Consider the following 15371-nt stretch of genomic DNA (forward strand, 5'->3'; position numbering starts at 1 on the left):
GGACATCTTATCTTGTTTCTGATTTTAAGGGAAAAGCTCTCAGTCTTTCACCATAAAGGATGATGTTAACTGTGGTTATTTTGTAGATATCCCTTACTAGGTTGAGGATGTTCCTTTCTATTTCTAGTTTTCTTAATGTTTTTTAAATAAAAGGATCTTGGATTTTTGTCAAATGTTTTTTTCTGCATCTATCGAGATGATTGTGGTTTTTGCCTTTTATTCAATTAATATGTTGTAATTCACTAATGGATTTTTGTATGTTGAATCAACCTTGCATTCCTGGGATAAAACCCATTTGGTTATGGTATATAATCCTTTTTATATGTTGCTAGTTTGTAGTATTTTGTTGAAGATTTTTGCATCCATTTTCATAAGAGTTATCACTCTATTGTTTTCTTTTATTCTATGTGATTCTGTACCATGTAATGCGTTGGAAAGTGTTCCCTCCATTTCTATTTTTTGGAAGAGCTTGTGAAGCAGTAACGTTCATTTCTCTCTACATATTTGCTAGAATTCACCAGTGAAGGCTTTTGGATCTGGGTTTTCCTTTGTAATGAATTTTAAAATTACACATTTAATCTCTCTGTTATAGATCTATTAAGATTTTCTATTTCATCTTAAGTTAGTTTTGGTGCTTTGTGTCTTTCAAGAAATTTTTCCATTTCATCTAAGTTATCAAATTTGTTGGCATATAGTTCTTTTCAGTATTCCTTTCTAAAGATCAATAAATTGTTCCTTTCTAAATATCAAAGATTATTTCTGCAAGATCATGTTTCTGTTTCATTTCTGACTAGTAATATGGGTCTTCTCTCTCTTTTTTTCCCTTGGTTTGTCAACTTTTTTAATCTTTCCAAAAATCCAACTTTTTATTTAATTGATTTCCTAAATTGTTTTTCTGCTTCATTTTATTTCCATTTTATATGTATTTTCTTTATTTCTGCTCTAATCTTTGTTATTTCCTTCTTATTTCTTTGGGTTTAGTTTGCTTTTCTTTTTCTAGTTCTTAAGATGGATGTTTCGGTTATTGACTGAAATCTTTCTTCTTTTTGTAATACATGTGTTTACGACCATAAATTTCCTTCTGAGAATTGCTTGAGTTGAATCTCATACGTTTGGTACGTTGTGTTTCATTTTAATTCATTTAATTTTTTTCTAATTTCCCTTGTGATTTCTTTGACCCATTAGCTATTTAAGCTTGTGTTGTTTAATTTCCACATATTTTTGAACTCCCCAAATTTCCTTGTTATTGATTTCTAATTTCATTCCATTGTGGTCAAAGAACATACTTTGAATATTACAATCCTTTTAAATTTATTGAAGCTTGTCTTATGGCCTAGCATCTGATCAATCCTGGAGAATGTTCCATGTGTACTTAAGAAATATGTGAATTCTGATGTTTTGGGGTGAATTGTTCTTTAATGTCTTTTTTTGTCTTTAAAATGTTGCTCTAAAATGCAGTTGAAGTTTTATACATTCTTGTTGATCTTCTGAATAGTTGTTCTATTGATTCTTGAAGTCTCCAACCATTATTGTTGAATTATCTATTCTTCTTTTGTCCATTTTTCCTTTATGAATTCAAAGCTCTGTTCTTAGGTGTATATATGTTTATAATTGTTATGTCTTCCTGGTGGATTGATCCTTTTATCATTATAATATGTTAATATGTCATTCTTTATCTCTGTTAACACTTTTTTAAAACTTTAATTTGTTTGATATTAGTACAATGACTCTTGCTCTCTGATGGTTGCTATTCACAAGACATATCTTTTTCTATCACTTTACTTTCAATTTATTTGTAGTTTTAAATCTAAAGATTGCTTTCAGTAGACAGCACATGGTTTTTGGTGAATTTTTAAAAAGCCAATCCAGTATTCTCCTCATTTTATTGAATTGCTTAATTCATTCAAATTTAATGTTATTATTGATATGGTTGAATTTATGTCTGACACTTTTTTTCTCTATGCTTTATCTTTTTATTTCCTCCATTCCTCCTTTACTGTCTTCTTTTGAATTAAGTGAATATTTTCTAGTGTAACATTTCAATTACTTTAATAATTTGTTATTTGTTGTAAGTAAAATAATGGACCCCAAATGATGTCCATGTTCAAATCCCTGCAACCTGTGAATATGTCACCTTACATGGCAAGAGTTAAGGATCTTGAGCTCGGGAAATTATCCTGGCTTATCTGAGCGGGTTCAATGTAATCACAAGGGTCCTTGCTACACCCCTCTTATTACTTCTGGTGGCTGAGGGGGATTTTTAAGATTGTATACCTTCTCTTGATCCTACAAACCCAGGCTGAATGATCCTCCAAACCCAGGCTGAGTGCTTGAAGCCTCCTGTTCGTTTTTCCTAGGGCAGTGCCCTGAAATGGTTAAGTTTGTGTGTCTCCTACTGATGGCCCAGTTTGGCAGTCCACAAGTGAGGCATCCCAACTAGCTCATGGGAAGACTTCTTGATGGAGTCTGCACCACAGGTAATAGAATACATGGCCCTTTGTTGATTTCTAAGCCCTCCTTGCTGTAAGTCCTTGCTGCTCTTCTCTTATCCCAGCCTTTCCCAGCTACTCACTCATGCTGATCCCCCTCAGTATTCTGGATGGGGTGAGAAAGAGGTGGGCCAGTGTCCCGCACAACTGGGGAAGCTAGGCCCTCAGTCACTCTGCTCTCACATTCCCCCATGGGAGGGGTTAAGAGATGAGAGGGTCTCTCCTGGCACTAAACAGTGCCACCTTAGGGGGAAGGGTGATGCAGGTAACATAAAATTGTTCATTTTACCCTCTTCAGTGAGTCTATTCTGTGATCTTTTGCTCCAGTGATGTGCTGGAACTTCTCTGCTGAACTTCTGGACTCCCACAACAATACTCTTATCTGGGGATGGTTATCAAAATCGGTGCTGTGGAGAGATGACAATATAAAACTCCTATTCTGCCATCTTGCTGACATCATCTATACTAGTTTGATTATCAGTCTTTAGGGTGGTGAACATATAGTCTTTGGAATTACTAATCTTTGACCCTGAGTTCAGCTTTCTTATTTCTTTTCAGCTGACAAATATTTTGCCCTCTTCCTGATATTTTAGTTATTGTGTAGTAAGTTTAGCAGTTAGATTTGATTTAATACAAAACCATGGCTGAAATTTAATAAAGTAATATTTGCCTTTTAAGCCACAGATTCTTCCTCACCACCCAAAGAGAGCCAAAGTTAGACCTTCCACCAGCTGCTCCTATTATGAAGGACAGTATAACTTCATAGGAGGTGTTAACAATTCTAAACATAGTGCTAAAGAAATTCATTTTACTCCTCTGTTGGGAGGTGCTGGTGGGAGTAGGGAACCAATTAACAAGGAGAAAGGGGGTAATTATTAAGTGCATAAAAGTTTCCCAAATCAAATTAGCACTTAGCACTTAAACATAGAGGTGCATGGACTTCTCATCTTTAGACATATCACATGTTCCATTTTTAAAATGATGCAATGTCCCCATACTGAGGAGATTTAATTTGTAATTGCAGAAGATTCCCATTCTTATGAGAAAAGTAAAACCCTATTAGTAAAGTCAGTAAATTTGGTAAGTCTATTAAATTCAATCCTGGAAATTACCCTTTTTTCTTTTGTTTTCTCCCCTATTTGTCTATATGCATTAAAAATATATATTTACAGGTTCTCCTCTTGGGTATTTCATTCTTTCTCTGGTTCTGGAAAATTCCTTTGTTATTGTAACATGAAGTCTCCTCTGATTATTTAGATTACTCCTTTCTCATTTGTCTCTGAGTACTATTTTATTACTGTTTTATCTTGAGCCATCATTATAGAGGTCCTTGAGAATTTTCCATCCTTTCTTAAATTTCTGTTCTTTGCTGGATGTTTTTAAGCCTACATTATACAGAAACTTCCCTACCTACCCCCAGGCTGCTTTGTTGTAGCTGGAAAATGCTCCCCAGATGATTGGTATAGGGCTGTTCCTAGTGCTACAAATTTAATTAATCTTTGCTGTTGCCATACTTTCTTCCATGCTTATAGCTAATGACTTCCTGTTGGATAAACTCATGACTAGATCTTTATTTGCTTTCTTGAGTTTTGGAAAGTAAGGGTTCTCCTCTGTGAAGTTCAATTGCTTTCTGAAGACTTCTGGGTTCTGTCAGTGACACAGAATGTGGTTATCTAGTTAAAATTCTGAAAAGCAGTTCTTGAGATCCTGTTGTCCTTTTTAAATATTTGTCATCCTGGGTGAATTTTCATCTTTCAAATAATCAATATGTGTGCCTCTCTGTAATAAAAATATCTGCAAAGAATGTAGCTGCAAAGGGAACTTGGCTTACCAGCCTTCATCCACTTTATTGCCGCAGCTGCACACTTTATCCCAATGTTTGGAGAAAACCCTATTAACCCTCCCTACAGCATACTGACTCCTGAACTAGTCCTAGTCTCCCTTCCTTGCAGTGCCAGTTCGTCTTGGGGAACCCCAGTGGGGAGAAAGGGAAAAGTGAAGAATGTATGTGTCACTGTGTGTAACCTTTCCTAATTCCTGTTGCTCCTCTCACCTACCTCCATGTGCCATTTGGAGGCTGTATCATCACCCATTGTCCTGCTCTCCCTCCCCAAACCATCTCTGTTCTTTACCTCAACATAAGCTCCCACCCAGTGTCTTAACAACCTGAGAGCCTCCTGTGTTAATTAGGTGGGAAACTTTCAATTGCAAATTAAATGTCTTAGAGCAAACTGATAAACAGTACTGGGTATTTCATTTGCTGTCACAGAACTGAAAGGTCCAGGACTATATGGCTTCAGGCCAGTTTGATCCGGGTGCTCATATTCTGTCATTGAAAATCTGCCCCTCTCCAGCTCTATATTCTCATTACAGTAGTCTTACATTTTGACTGTGGAACTTGGCTAGGCAAGTTGTTTTCTCCTTTTTAACCCACAAAGGGAAAATAATTCACTTTTCCCTTGGTCATTGCCCTACAAGCTCATCTACCCTCACCTATGAGCAGAAGAATACTCACTGCTTAAAAGATGGGGAAGATGTATCTTTGAGGCATGGCTGAGTTAGATTTTTTCAAAAGCATTTTCTCACAGAAGTCTTGTACTTATTTACACTTACTTAAGTTCTGCCTTGTTCCAAAACTGATTTAATGTGGAAAAGAAAGATTGTTGTACATGGCACTGAATCTCAAATTGCTTCTGAAACTGTATTTCACATAGTTTATAAGTTAAACAGATTTCTGTGGATGGTCTGCCCAGTGTCTAATCACCATTTTTAACATTTCCTCTAAGGGGCATGGGTCCCAAGTGAAAAATGATTTACAGATGGAATTTTTGAGCACAATCGAGTCAGACTTACAGGGAACTGCCTTTAATTCCTTTCCATGTCAATGGCTAACTGAATTTCACTGGGCATTCTATGTTTGATTTTCTTATTATGTTCGTACAAGTGCCTTATTGAATGAGTATTTGGTCCCCTTTTTCCAAGCCAGATTCTCAGTCTAGATGAATTATATTGTTCCTTTTTTTAGCTAGCTCATTACTTCGGGATTGAAATTTCATGCGTGTACAACACTATTGACTAATTTCTGCTAATGCCCACATGCTTTTTTCCCCCAAATATAAAATACATGAAATATGTATTGCCCAAATACCCTCAAGGCTTATCAGTATGTGGAAATACTGAGTTTACACTAGAATTTACTCACAATTCCTGCTTAGACATTGTCTTCCCTACTCAAGCAGGGACTCAGCATCTCAGAAAAATCTCCTTACCACTGCCACTGCATTACTCATAAAAGTATTCTTGAAAATTCTTAGGGAATATTCTAATATGAGTTTGTAAAGTCTATGTTCCCCTAGAGATCCATTCTTTCACCAAATTTCTCTCTTTTAAGAGAGTGGGCTCTGAAGCTAAACTACCTGGGTTTGAATGCTAGTGCCACCATTTAGCTTGTGACCTTGGGCAAGTTGCTTAACTTCTCTAAACTTGAGCTTGTTATCTGGGAAGTGGTGATTGTTTTAAGAGATAATGCATCTGGAGTTATTGGAGAGTACCTGACATGTGTTAAGTGCTCCATAAACATTAATCTCTACTATTATCCACAGTATCTTCTGCTGCTTCTTCACTGTTTTAAGGTTCTTGCTGAGTATTAAATACATGATTCTCAAAATCTGAAAATCCAGGGGCCATCAGAAGGGTCAGTACCATTGTATATTTATCCCAGAAATGGAGAGAAAGGTCCTGCTTGCATTTGGTTCAAGTGCTTTCCTTGGAGCAGGTTGGGGTCAAGGTGGCTCAAGATCTCTTCTAGTTTTCATCTCTCCTCCGGGCTGTCATGCGTCAAAAGTTACCTTTTTGTGGGCACTCTTCAGCTCATGAAAATCAATCAGTAGGACCTGAAGCCTGAATGGAGATAAGGGTAGGCACTAAAATCTAGTCCAGCCATGTAACAACTTCAGTGACCTCCCTCTACCGTCCATCATGAACTCTGTACATTGGAAGGAACCATTTTGCCCATTGCATATTCTACCCACAACTTGTCTTAATTTTAGTTGTCTGTATATTAAGTGAGTTAGTGGACTGAATTCATGTAATTCAAGTCAGAACCTCTGCACTTGTATAGACAGTTCAGTGTATTTTATTTTATCAATCCTACAAAGCATTCTGCTTTTTTTTTTTTTGCCTTCAGAAAATATTTAAAAACAATTTAGTTAAGTGAAATAACTTGATTATTTCTAGAACAAAAGTGACAATGAATGTATTAAATACATTTAAAAAAACTATTCAAACAATTTAACTTTAGAATAACTATTTTTGACTGACTTAATATTTTATTTATTTTAAACCAGCTACAGGATACGCAATGTCTTATTTTAATATTATTTTAAGATCACCAGAACAAACTAGACCCATGTGAAATCTTTTGTTTTTTGAAATCTTTTTAATGGGTAACTAGCCACTATTGAAAATATTTGGAATATGCTTCAGTTTTTGATGTCTTATCAATTTAGACAAGTGTAGTGTCATGATTATGTAAGAGGACTAGGGGTAGTTTGCCTAGTTCGAATGCTGTTTCTACCATACAGTAGATGTGTATCTTGGGCAAGTTACTTAGCCTCTCTCTATTTTAGTTTCCCCATCTATAAAATGGGGAAAATAATAGTCCAGATGTCATAGAATTGTTGTGAAGATTAAAATAGCTAATATATATTAAGTGGTTACAGTGCCTGGTACATAACAAGTACTCAAAAATTGTTGGCTATTATAGTTAACTATGCCAAAAATAATGGACAAAAAGAACATGATTTTGACTCACTTAATATTTATTAAGCATCCAACTATGTAATAGGAACTGTGCTAGATTAAGGACTAAAAGGCAACTAAGACAAGATTCCTGCCCTCAAGAAACTAATAGTCTTGTGTTCTAAAATTTTTAGATGATTGTCTCCATTAAACATTTCATTCTGGAGAACATTCATGAATGAAGCTTATCAAAGAGATGAAATTTGAAAAGGAAAAATGTATCTCTTCAATAAATGAAGAATTTTCTAAAGTAATCTTTACTGCATAAAGAATTTTTATGCAGTAATCTTTATTTTTTTGTTCAAAATATCTAGATTTCAGGCAAATATGGCTATTTAGGTGAATAGATTTAATGGGATCAAGTGTCTAGGAAGAGTTAATGCAGATGCAGAGAAAGCTCTGTGCTTTATTTCTCCTAGAATTCATTAAAATAATTTTAAAATTAGCCTTTTGAAGATAAACAATTTCCATTTTTAATGCAACCTTTTATAATTAGCATTTTCACACTTATTTAGCATTTTCTTCCTTCAAAGAATAGAAAGCGTTATTTAAACTTGAGTGATACCGCTAAGTTTAAATAACTAGGAACAATACTTTTCTATCTTTTGCATAAAAGGCATATCATTTTCTTAAAATTCATCATCATCAAGAATTCTTAAAATGACACAAATTGGGAAATAATTTAGTTTCCCAATTATTATTGAGAATTTATGAAAAAGACTGCTAGTCAATCTCTTGGGATAAATAGAAGTGAATAGATAGAAAGGGCACATATGTAAGTTTTGAAGAGAAACTGACCTTGTGTCAATCTCTCAACCTTTCCTTAACAGATGAGTGTCATTTGCTGCGTCAGTGGTTTGAAGTCAATAACCATTGATACTTTCCTTTGGGACCTCTTATACTTACAAAGGCAATATTTTAGAATGAGGACACAGTCTGCTGATGAGTAAGTAAGTATCTCTAATGATGATAGGAAGAAATTTTACTTTGAAGCTCTAAAATTCAAAAGAATTATTGCTGCTCTGTTCTTTTTAGTAGCTACTGAACAATAATGGGGCATAATTCCCAACTACACTGAAGGAAAAAAAGGTTATATCCAAAAGGAATTTTAAAATGCTTGTGTTCTGCAATATATTACCCTTGCTCTGTTTGGAGAGCAATTTCAAAATGCTGACCCTGGTAAGAAACTTGGTAGAACAACACCTTTTCAAATTAGCCTGTTCATTTATGTCTAGGTCAGAAAGATGCAGAAGTTTAGTTTTCAGCCCAGATACATTCTCAGATATAAAATGTGTTTTACCCTTTCATTCTACCTTGCCTTTGGAGTCTTTACTATTTGGTTGCTTGCTTTACCTGGGCAAATTATGAACATTGGCCTCATGGTCAGTTAAAATCTGCTGCCATGTGTGGCACACAAGTGTTGACCTTTTAATAATCACTTCTTGGGCTTCCCTGGTGGCACAGTGGTTAAGAATCCACCTGCCAATGCAGGAAACACGGGTTCGAGCCCTGGTCCGGGAAGATCCCACATGCCATGGAGCAACTAAGTCCATGAGCCACAACTACTGAGGCTGCCCTCTAGAGCCCATGAGCCACAACTGCTGAACCTGTGTTCCACAACTACTGAAGCCCATGTGCCCAGAGCCTGTGCTCCGCAACAAGAGAAGCCACCATAATGAGAAGCCTGGGTGCTGCAACGAAGAGTAGCCCCCACCCGCTGCAACTAGAGAAAGGCTGTGTGCAGCAATGAAGACCCAATGCAGCCATAAATTTATATTTTAAAAAATCACTTCTTGGGCTTCCCTGGTGGCGCAGTGGTTGAGAGTCCGCCTGCCAATGCAGGGGACAAGCGTTCGTGCCCCGGTCCGGGAGGATCCCACGTGCCGTGGAGCGGCTGGGCCTGTGAGCCATGGCCGCTGAGCCTGCGTGTCCGGAGCCTGTGCTGCGTGACGGGAGAGGCCACAGAAGTGAGAGGCCCGCATACCGCAAAAAAAAAAAAAAAAAAAAAAAAAAATCACTTCTTTATTCTTTTGTCCTCACATTTTCCTAGTGGCCGTATAGTATATAAGAAAAATGATGGAGGATTTGGATAGCTCCTCAATCTTTGGCATTGAGGTCTTACAGTATTGCCAGACCTTGGTGTTAAAGACAGTTGGACTGGACAACTCATGGGTCTAATCATGAAAGTGTGAATACTAGTTCCAAGTAGGAGCTATCAGAGATGGTGGTAACCCCCAGTTGGATTCCAGGGACCTGGAGATATGGCCCATTGAATATGAACTTGTCTGCTTTTACCTTTGTTTTTTTTTGTTTGTTTGTTTTTTTCATTTATTTATTTATTTTTTGCCAAGGTGAAAGTGATTCCTGTAGCTGAATATACAGTATGTGGCTAAGAGTTCTCTTCGCCCCTAAAAGTTCATTTTATAGTACGTGGTAGAGTTACTGTTTAGGTAGTTTCACCTTTGTGCTTCATCTCTACCCCCAAAGGAATTCCTCTTAAACTGAAACAAAATGGAATTTTTAAAAACTTGATTGGATGATACAGCTACAATATGCTCTGTAGCACCCTGTCAAAGCATTTGTCCTACCATATTGTAACTTAACTTTTTATTTAACTGTTATAACTATATAACTTTTAAAAGTTATAACTATATAACTTTTTATAACTGTCTTCCCCTCCAGACTGTGACCTTCTTAAAGCAGGGATTGTGTTTACTGCTATTTCATCAGTGCCTAGCATAGATTCTGTCATATAGCAAATATTTAATGTTCAATAAGTGAATGAACCAGAATAAAATAAATGAATGAATGAGTACATTTGAAGTAGATCACTTCAAGAGATATTTTGTTAATGTGAACTGCAGAGGTGTCTCCTAAATCCAGTGAGAAAGCATGATCTTTCTCAATCTAATCAATAAATGAACAACTTGAAACACGCATATGGATGCTGTAAGAACCAGTTTCTTGAACCCAGAAGAAGCATCACGGAAGGGTATGAATGTTTTTGGTTTGCAGCCATTGTGTTTTTGAGATAGTTATGTCCTATCCAAAGTGAATATATTTTCCCCTATTATCAGAGTTGGTTTCTGAGTTTGGTTGTTATGAATCAACTCCACAGAGTCTGACCACCTTCTGAGAAGCTGATGAAATTGAGAGCCTGGGGATACCCTGGCAGTCCAGTGGTTAGGACTCCACGCTTCCACTACAGGGGACATGGGTTTGATCCCTGGCCGGGGAACTAAGATTCCGTATGCCACATGGTGCATACAAAAAAAAAAGAAAGAAAGAAAGAAAGAAACTGAGAGCCTGGATCAAGAAACCTTGGCTTAAAGACATATCTGCGTAGCCAGTCAGTATCACTCAGATCCATATGTATTTCAATTCAGAGTGTTTATAAGCACATTAATTTTACACGAGCCTTGTACAGTAAGTCCCCTACATATGAACGACTTCCATTCAGAGAGCAAGTTCATAAGTCCAGTTTGTTCGTAAGTCCAACAAAGTTAGCCTAGGTACCCAACTAACACAATCAGCTACATAGTACTGTACTGTAATAGGTTTATAATACTTTTCACACAAATAATACATAACAAACAAACACAAAACGTAGAGAAAACATTTTTAATCTTACAGCACAGTACCCTGAAAAGTACAGTAGTACAGCACAACAGCTGGCATACAGGGGCTTGCATTCAAGGGAACAGGCAAGAAGCGTTACTGACTGGAAGAGAGAGAGGAGGTGGGAGATGGTAGAGCTGAAGGATTGTCAGCAATGGGAGATGGAAAGCCAGCTGCAATTTTACTCACACCTGACGTTGATGGCACAGGTTCTAGTTCCTTGCTGGATTCAATTCTATCTACCCTCTTGAAAAAATGATCCAGTGATGTCTGGGTAGTAGCTCTTTTTCTCCCACCATAGATGACATGGTAGCACTGGATTGCATTCTGAATGGCTGCTGCCACCTTTGTGTACCATTCCACATTTGGGTCCTGGGCCTCAAAGACTAACAGTGCCTCCTCAAATGAAGAAAATCCCCTTGCCATTTCCTGCATCGTGACTCTCTTCAGTTCTTCAGTTACTTCTTCCTCTTGTCTCTCTTCGTCCTTTATCTGGGCCTCCAATTCCATCAGGTCTTCGTTAGTAAGTTCCTCCTGTTGCACGGCAGCAGTACTGTACAGTAAAGTACACAAAAGCACAACGCTTGTAGAGGATGCACTCATGTGATGATGTATGTACACCAGACACGTGAGCTAACTTACATGATTGGACATGCAAACACATGTATGCATCTTTGAAAGTTTGCAACTTGAAGGTTTGCATGTAGGGAACTTACTGTATGGCATTATTCAATTCAAATCAAATGAATCCAGAGAAATTTAGCTTGAGTTCACCTATAAAATGGCGTTAATCACAATTGGAAGCAAATTCCCATTAAATATGTGTCGATACCCTGATTTCATTCATTATGAGATGTAGTCATCTCATTGACTTCCCATTTTCTTAAGTGAAATGACCAGGTAATAAAACTTGATCTGATTGATTTCATTGGTTTGGCAATTAACTTATGTATATAGTTATGAGGCTCTATAAGAGACTTGCTCAAGGTCAAAATAAAATTTGACTAGTTAGAACAGTCATTTTGAAAAAATTCTTTTTATTCCCTCTTGAGTCCTATAATGAGCATATAAACACAAAACTCTCTGTTTCAGAGATAGGAGCCTCTTGAGGCCAATTCTCTTCCTTTGACTGATAGAAAGGAAATCAACATATACTAAGCAACCACTCTTCACCAAATGATACGTGAGATGAACAGATATAGACCAGGTTGTGCACTACTAGACTTTCACGGAGTCTTACCACTGGACCACCAGGGAAGTCCCAATGTACTACTAGACTTTATATATCTGAGTAGGTGAGCAGCATGCTGTGCTTTCACAATAGGTTTCTCTGTGATTTCTCATATAATCCAAGTTTATTCATTACAGAAAAATATATATATATACGCATATATATATATATACACAAGTATATATTGAGTATCTGCTATGTGTAATCCAGATTTCAAAGATAGCAAATCCTAAATTAAGCTATATAATTAATGCAGTCCTCATAAAATACCAACAATTTGAGACATATGACAAAATGATATTAAATTTAAGTAGGAGGCATAAATATTCGTATCTATTCTTAAATCCAATAGAGCTTATATTATTGTTGGGAGAGACACAAATGTAAGCACACATAAAAGTAAAATATATAAATTTTAGGTGGTGAAAAGTGCTCTGGAGAAAAGTTAAGTATAATAGGTGGATATGGAGTACTATTGGTGGGGCTTTAGTTTTAAATAAGGTCTACAGAGAATACCAATGAAGTCAGTATTATTATTTTCATTTTATCTTACAATTCCAAGATTTGTCCGTGGCTATCTGATATTCAGTAATGGTTCAGTAAGAGTTTGGTTTGGGTACTTGAGATATTTAAATTAAACTCCATCACAACCATCCTGAAATATAAAATCAAACCAACAAAATAAAACAAATGTCTCTGATAACAATTCATGAAATCTCTGTTAAATACCTCATTGGTCAAAAAGAAAATCAAAACCTTGATTGTGCAATGTTTGTAAAATAACAAAAGTAAAAACAGTAAGTTTCAGAACAAATAGGATATATCTACTATTAATTACAGCACAATTCCCATAGTCTTAAACTCTTAATTAAGAAAGATAAAAGGATGAATTAATTATTTAAATCAAGTTTTTGAAAAAGATCAGCAAGTGGGAACTAAGGAAAGTAGAAGGAATTATGTTTTAAAAATGAAAGCATAAATTTATACATAAAGCAGAACCTATAAATGGATTCAAGACCTGGTTCTTTAAAAAAAAAAACATAAAATATATTAGATTTGAAATAAAAATGAGGAAATAAACAACTGCACATAAAGAAAAAAATCAAATTAGTTATAAAGGAGTATCTTATATATTCTCTCTAATTCTATTTGAAAGCGTAGACAAAATAAAATCTTTTCTGATTAAAACATCCCATAAAAACCAGAATTAACTCAAAAAGATGTAGGAAAACTAAATAGTCCCCAAATCCAAGGTAAGAATTGAGAAAAGTGTTAATCCTCAGAAACATCACACTTAGAAGATTTTACATATGAAGTCTTCCAAATACTTTAAAGCTTTAGAAATTAATAATTCTAATTATGTTAAATAATTTTTCTCACATAAAAAGTTTAAACTGATATCAAAATCTGATTAATGATAATAGAAAGGGAAAAACAAAAATGAACCAGTTTATTAACCCATGAACACAAAAATGCAAAACACATTATTGGCAAATAGAATTAGAGCTATATGAAGGATGACTTAATTTTGGAAAAACTAGTGATATAATTTACCATATTAAAAGATGCAGAAAAATATGATCAATTTAATAGACGATAAAAATGCAGTTGCCTTAAAGCAATATTTATTTTTGATATAAAACTTTAAAAATGGAAATGGAAACTTCCTTAGCATGAGATAAATGCATGCCCAATTCAAAAGCAAGCATCAGGCTAAATAGTGAAACAGTAAGATACTCCTGTTACACTCAGGAGAAATACAGATATGCTCTTTTACATCATTATCATTTATTATTTTTCTGGAAATACATTAGATTCATTAGACAAAAAATAAATTTAGATTTATAAATATTGGAAAGTATGGGCTAAATTCTAATTTTGCAAATGATAACAATTTTAAACTTCAAAACCCTAAAAGGATCAACTAAGAACTATTATAAAAATAATTTAGTGAAATAATAGATTAAAAATAAATAACCAAAAAGTGTTCTATATACAAAACTATCAATTTAGAAACACATAGTTTCTATATGTTCTGTATAACAAATGGAAGAAGAAAAGTAGTATTACAAAGATATATTCCAAGAAGATATTCCTGCAGTGAAGAACTACATCTGCATGGTAAATGAACATGAAAATTAGGTATAGAATTCCTTACATGGATATATGTCGTTGTTAATGAATTTCAAGAATGAATAAATAATTATTCAGGCATCAGAAAAAGCTAATCACCTCCAAAAGAGACAAAAATCCAGACAGACCTCAAACTTCTTCATAGCAACACTCCATGCTCAACTATAAATGAGAATTGTCTGCACTGTGCTGTCCAATATGATAATCACTAATTATATATGGCTTTTGAGCTCTTGAAATGTGGCTAGTTCAAACTGAGACATGCTCTGAATATAAAATACATGCTGGATTTTGAAGACAATATAAAAAATTTTTTAAATCTCATTAATCATGTTTTATGTTGATTACATGTTAAAATGATATTTAGACACATTGGGTTGAATAAAATATATTATTAAAATTAAAAAATGTAATGGAATAAAATGTTTAATATACAATATCTGCAAATAATAATGTGTAGAACTAATGTAAAAAAAAAACTAAATCTTTTCAAGGATAGTAAAGAAGTATCAAATAAAGAGAAAGACATACTTTGGGTAAGAATAATCTATGTTAAAAATGTATATTTTTCTCAAATCTGTACATTTAATATACTCCTTTCAAAATACCAGCAAGATTGCTTTGAAGAAAATTTGCAAAATGATACTAAATTTCATTTGAAAAAATAGTGAGATTAAAATGAAAGATTGTAAATGGGAAGAGTAATGTTGGAAAATTAGCCCTACCAGATATTAACATAAAGTATAAAGCTAGAGAACTTTAAAGAGTTGGTCACTGATTTACGAAAAGACTGAAGGGTATGGAAGTAAAAGTCAAAATATATGAAGATTTAATACATGATAAAGGTAGGATTCAAATAAATGGGGAAGGAATGGATTATTTAGTAAACAATGTTCAATAAATTGGCTTAACATTTGAAGAACTAAAGTGAGATCTCTACCTCACTTCTTACACTAAACTGAATTTCAGATGAACCAAACATTATAACATAGAAAATAAAATCATAAAAGCAATGGAGTAAAACATTAGAATATTGCTGTAGTAAAAGCCTTCTAAGCATGGCACAAAATTTGGAAGTCATAAAAGGGAGACTGATAAAT

The 15371-nt window shown here is 34.9% G+C and overlaps 1 long non-coding RNA gene across 1 annotated transcript in view; it reads left to right on the plus strand.

The window, feature by feature from the left end:
* The first annotated feature begins 8163 nt into the window (after positions 1–8163).
* LOC136792087 (uncharacterized) overlaps positions 8164–15371 on the plus strand; it is a 54365-nt gene continuing 47157 nt past the window's right edge. Inside the window, exon 1 of the long non-coding RNA XR_010835249.1 lies at positions 8164–8239. This is a non-coding gene — a long non-coding RNA (uncharacterized lncRNA). The remainder of the gene's footprint in view (positions 8240–15371) is intronic.

The sequence above is a fragment of the Kogia breviceps genome, chromosome 11, assembly GCF_026419965.1.
Source record: "Kogia breviceps isolate mKogBre1 chromosome 11, mKogBre1 haplotype 1, whole genome shotgun sequence".
Classification (NCBI taxonomy): domain Eukaryota; kingdom Metazoa; phylum Chordata; class Mammalia; order Artiodactyla; family Physeteridae; genus Kogia; species Kogia breviceps.